Source organism: Octopus bimaculoides, chromosome 1, assembly GCF_001194135.2.
Source record: "Octopus bimaculoides isolate UCB-OBI-ISO-001 chromosome 1, ASM119413v2, whole genome shotgun sequence".
Lineage (NCBI taxonomy): Eukaryota > Metazoa > Mollusca > Cephalopoda > Octopoda > Octopodidae > Octopus > Octopus bimaculoides.
In genome coordinates, this window is record NC_068981.1 from 125,483,558 (window position 1) to 125,489,140 (window position 5,583).

Consider the following 5,583-nt stretch of genomic DNA (forward strand, 5'->3'; position numbering starts at 1 on the left):
GCATGCTAACGATTCTGCCAGCTTGCCACCTTAATAATAATAATAATAATCCTTTCTACTATAGACACAAAGCTTGGATTTTGTGGGGAGGGGGATAGTTGAGCACATCAACCCCAGTACTCCCGAAAGGATGAAAGGTAAAGTGGACATCGGTGGAATTTGAACTCATACTAACAGGAGAAATACAGCTAAGCATTTCGTCCAGCGTGCTAATGATTCTGCCAGCTCACCACCTTAATAATAATAATAATAGCAATAATAATAATTCTTTCTACTATAGGTACAAGGCCTGAAATTTGTAGGGCGGGGTAGTCGATTACATCAATCCCAGTGCACAAGTGGTACTTGTTTTATTAACCCCCAAAAGTTGACTTTGATGGAATATGAGTAATAAAAATAATTATAATATCTGATCAAGATAAGACACAGAAATGTGAAGAACATTTAAATATAACAATCAATCACAGTAAAGAAATATTGATTTGTTTTCAACTAGACATAAAGCCAATCACAAAGAGGAATGAAAATCAAGCTGACCACCCTGGCAGAGTTTCGAGATAAAATGTCGCAAGATAAAATGTCGCTGAAGGATGGGTCTTTGGATTAATTTATACCTGCATTCCCAAATTAGACTTCTTTCCAAATTGCTGCTGGAGCTCATAAGACAAACCAAATTTTCTTTTTTTTTTACCAGCATATGAGAAAAAGGTAGTGTGAATGAGAAATGACAACCATCTCAATAAGTCATTACTTTTGAAATATGCCAAGTTTTCATGTATATTCATGTACTATTCTTTTATTCCTTTACATCTTTCAGTCATTTGACTGTGGCCATGGAGGCACCACCCTGAAAAATTTTTAGCCAAGTAAATTAACCTCAGTACTTATTTTTTTAAGCGTGGTACTTATTCTATTTGGGCTGTATTGCCCAACTGCACACACACACACACACACACACACACATGATGGGTTTCTTTCAATTTTCAACTGTGAAATCCACTCACAAGGTTTTGGTTGGCCGTAGGAGACACTAACCCAAGGTACCATGCAGTGGGACTGAACCCAGAACCTTTTTCATCTTTTAGTTAGGATGGAAGGGCAGTGCTCCTGACATTTTAAAGAGCATGTGAGATATGTAAGAGAATGGGAGGAAGAAAGCCATCCTTAATCAGGAGACAAGGTCCGAATGTTTGCAACAGAGTGGGCTCCGTTAAGGCACAAAAAATACCACAGTGGTATTTAGTACTCCAAGTAAGCCATGAATTTGGTCTCATAAGATCAAAACATTTTCTGAAGTAGTTTCGTATATTTGCTGAAAGGATCAAAATGATATCAGTCAGTTAGCTATTACTGTCCTTTCTCATCACATTAGTAGTTTTAATAACGCATTTAATGTTTGGCTCATTAAATGTTAACATAGGTGCAGGTGTGGTTGTGTGGTAAGAAGTTTACTTCCCAACCACATGGTTCTGGGTTCAAGTGTCTTCTACTATAGCCTTGGGCCGTGTGCTTGTGTGGTAAGAAGTTTGCTTCCCAACCACATGGTTCTGGGTTCAACCCCACTGCATAGCACTTTGAGCAAGTGTCTTCTACTATAGCTTTGGGTCGACCACAGCTTTGTGAGTGGATTTGGCAGATAGAAACTGAAAGAAGCCTGTCGTATATGTGTGTGTGTGTGTGTGTGTGTCTTTGGGTCAGTATTTGTCCCCAACTACCGTTTGACAACTGGTGCTGATGTGTTTATGTCACTGTAATTTAGCAGACTGGCAAAAGCAAGACTGATAGAATAAATACCAAAGCTTGAAATAAAAATAAGTACTGAGGTCTATCCATTCAACTAAAGATTCTTCAAAGCAGTGCCCTAGCATGGCCGCAATCTAATAACTGAAACAAGTAAAAGATAAAAGTATCATTGAGCTATCATGGTCCTTTCCTCATCACATAAGTAGTTTTGATTGGATATTTAATGTTTAACTCATTTAATGTTAACACGAGTTTAGCTTAACTATTTTTTTTTTTATATAGACAGCACCTCTGAGTAAGTAACCTTGCTGACTTATTTTTTGAAATACTGCATAAGTCACTTCATACCATACTTAACAAGTGTCTGCTACCTCTTACAGAAAAAGAAATATTGATTTCTTTAAATTAAGAACACAGCCACACTGTGTCAGAGAAAAGCACATATAATTGAATAAACTGCGCTATTCATTTCTCATGAAAAATCAAAGTTGACCCATGCAAGAGTTAAAAGTAGAAGGTGGAAGGACGATGCTAGATACTGGAAAATATCTACTTAGTCAGTTTTTGCCAACATCTTACTCAAGTATTCAATGGAATCATTAATACATTAGTATTTTATAGGAAAACACTTAATGGTGATCCTATAATATCAAAAATAATAGATGTTTTCTTTTCAATTCAAAATAAGTATGTAAACACATTCAAAATTACTGCTTTTATTCAAATGCAGTACATTTCCTTTTCTACCTTCAAAAAAATCGTTTAATTTCCATTCTAACTAAATGAAAACATAAATGTCACTTGTATTTTTATTAAACTAAAAAGAATTATTACTTAGTTCTAAAAATATAAAATCATGAAATTAATATAAAAGTTACCACTTTTTCAGATATATTCAAATCTATTGACTATGAGTTTTTTGAGGGTTTTTTTTTTTTTACTGTTTTCCATTAAGTATACAGTCTGGCTTTTACAATGTAAACAACGTTTATTTAAAATCTGTGTAAATGTGCAAAATTGTCTATATATTGTTTGTCATTGTGATGAAAATTTTAAAATATTTTAAATGGTCGATTGGCAGAAGGAGTACAGTGACAAACAAAATGCCTCACAGTATTCAGTTCAATCTCTTTACATTCTGAGTTCAAATCCCACCAAAGTCAACAAAAGATATACTCAGTTCACACAGACTGGTGATTTTTTTTTCTGCTGTTGTATGAGCCAGATGACAAAGGATTCTAGTAGGAAATAAAACACTGTGAAAACCATCTCATCGAGGGGGAAAGTAGATGCATGATGATGACAATGAGGAGGATAATTCTTGGATAAGATAATTCTATTTCACCACTGTAAATTAAATTACCATGTTAATATAAACTATTTTCAATTGAGCCAGCAAGAGACTCTTTATGTGATTGCCAGACTTGCTAGAAACAGCAGCCAAAACCCCTTAAACCACCATATCCAACTATCTTACAGGAAATTGCTCAACTAACTCAATTAGAGCAGGTAAATCTCTCCTTCCAGCAAACTCCAAACCATATTCAAAATATCTCATCTTCACCCACTTATTCCTGGGAGGGTTATGATAGGGAAAATGAGCTGAATGGCAAAGATACGACCCATGGCAAAGGTGGATCAAGCCTCTAATTCTTCACCTCATTCTAAAAATCAGTTTACCATCCACGGCTACAAATAGGGACCCTATCAGATATTAATCTGATAAGAACAGAAAACTGAAGTATTGGACAATGTTCTCACAACAAAAATAGGACAAACAATTTGAAACACAGATCAAATGTCTTATCCTAGTAATTAACAAAAATAGCAAACTGGCTAAGTTGTTAGAACAATGGAGAGAATGCCTCCCTGTATTTTATCAGACTCTACACACTCTGAGTTCAAACTCTGCTGATGTCAACTTTGCCTTTCATTATTTCAGTGTTGATAAATAAGCCCAAATGCAGGGCAATGGATTGGTGAACTATATGAATGCCTGATTGGATGCCTTGCAGTATTTGGTTAGATGTGTCAGATCTTTGTCTCCCAAGCACAAACCCCAACATGGTCTACTCAAGTGGTAGACTTAATTCATTACCTAGTTCAACACCACCACCTGGCACTCTACACTTTTGGTGCCTTTAGTGGAGTCCATTTTGTTCCAAGTATTTGGGTCAGATCTCCACTTTAACCCTTTAGTGTTCTGGTTACTTTGTTAAATGTAATGTTTATTTATTCACACTGTTTTGAATTAATCATGCATTATCTCAGAACTGTGAGGTTTTGATTATTTTTAGAATGACATTGTAGGGTAGGTGTGATAGGCCAAAGAGGTAGAATATTTTGGCCAGATATGGCTGGTTTAAATGCTAAAGAGGTAAGGAGACCTCCCTCCTACCAGTCTCAGAATTTCTAGAAAGTATCATGAGCACTATTCTTCCGTCCTCACTGAAAGAGAAAAAAGCTCTATAATTTTGACAAGAGATAAACAAAGATCCAACAATAATTTTCAGTCTTTTCTTCTCCCACTATGTTACAGAATTTCAAGTAAAAATCACAGCCCTGACTTGTAGTGGAACAAATAGAAGCTACAATGGTTTGCATATTTATTCTTAATACATTCAGGCAGATTTAAATGCAAACATGCAAGTGGCTGTTGTGTACATCACATAACTTTTCCCTTTTATGACAACAGTGTGTTCATAATACACTTAGTTTATTGGTACAAGGGATTCTGAAACACCTTGTGTTTCCTCATGCTGTGTTGCACAAGTTAGAAGTAACTTAACAACCCACAGACTGATTATAACTTCAGCAAACAACTGTTTTCTGATCAGTGCTTATATCTGCCAACTGATAAAAAATATCATTATTTGCACTGTGTACTGTGAAATCTGAAATGATTTCCATATTTATTTTAGAATCTTAGATACAGTATAAATCAAACAAGTGAAAAAGTAATAAGATTTTAAGATCTACATTCTTCCAAGTCGAAGGGAAAATTCTGAGATATTATTTTGAATTTCCAATAAATCAAAATCAATGATGCATATTTCATTTAAAGTATTGCTCACAACACATGCCAGTAGATTAAATTGCCACTGTGATGTCCCTGTATTTCAATGCTAATTAACTCACAGAATGGAAATTAATTCATTGAAAGAAATTTAGACATTTAATGTATTTATGCATCCATCACATTTTAATTACATCTACACTCATTGGCATTAGATCATTTACTATAACAAGTAATAAGTGAAATGAAATTATCTAATCACAGCACTGACAGTTTTTGCTAAAGGTTAACTTTGAGAGTAAAATGAGACTCCTGTATTGATAATATGAGGTATAAAGTAATTCAGCCTGAGGACATTTTCATCAGGCTCATCTAATAGAAATGAAGTTAAGCATGTTGGCAAATTTGTCTTAAGTTCAACACCTCTTAAGGGTGCCTCCAGAACATAATTTGTTGGAGATTTAAAAATGAGATAGCAGGTGAATTTCTTACATGGATTGGCAATATTGTTTAGAGCATCAGACAAAATGCTTTGCAGTATTTAGTTACAGTTCATAAGTTCTAAGTTCAAGTACTGACAATCTAAACTTTGCTTTCACCCTACTTCAGGGTCAATATAAGAAAGACTAATTAAATATTTAAGTTTAATAAACTGTAATTTTGCCTTCTCACCAAATTTGTTATTGTCTTTCTGTTTGTTAGAACTTTTTATTCTCTCTCCAAAATCATGGCCTTTTGTGTATATGTATGTGTGTGTGTATACACACACACACACACACATATATATATATATATATATATATATATATATATATATATATATA

General features: G+C 34.4%; 2 protein-coding genes and 1 pseudogene across 5 annotated transcripts in view; 1 reads left to right on the forward strand and 2 right to left on the reverse strand.

Moving 5' to 3' along the window:
- LOC106873822 (glycosaminoglycan xylosylkinase) overlaps positions 1 to 5,583 on the reverse strand; it is a 419,531-nt gene that overhangs the window by 337,550 nt on the left and 76,398 nt on the right. The gene's annotated exons all lie outside the window — the stretch shown is intronic.
- The window catches only part of LOC106878725 (potassium channel subfamily T member 2), a 747,999-nt gene that overhangs the window by 229,463 nt on the left and 512,953 nt on the right, over positions 1 to 5,583 (forward strand). The window lies entirely within an intron of this gene.
- Positions 3,336 to 3,513, reverse strand: LOC128250057 (U2 spliceosomal RNA; annotated as a pseudogene).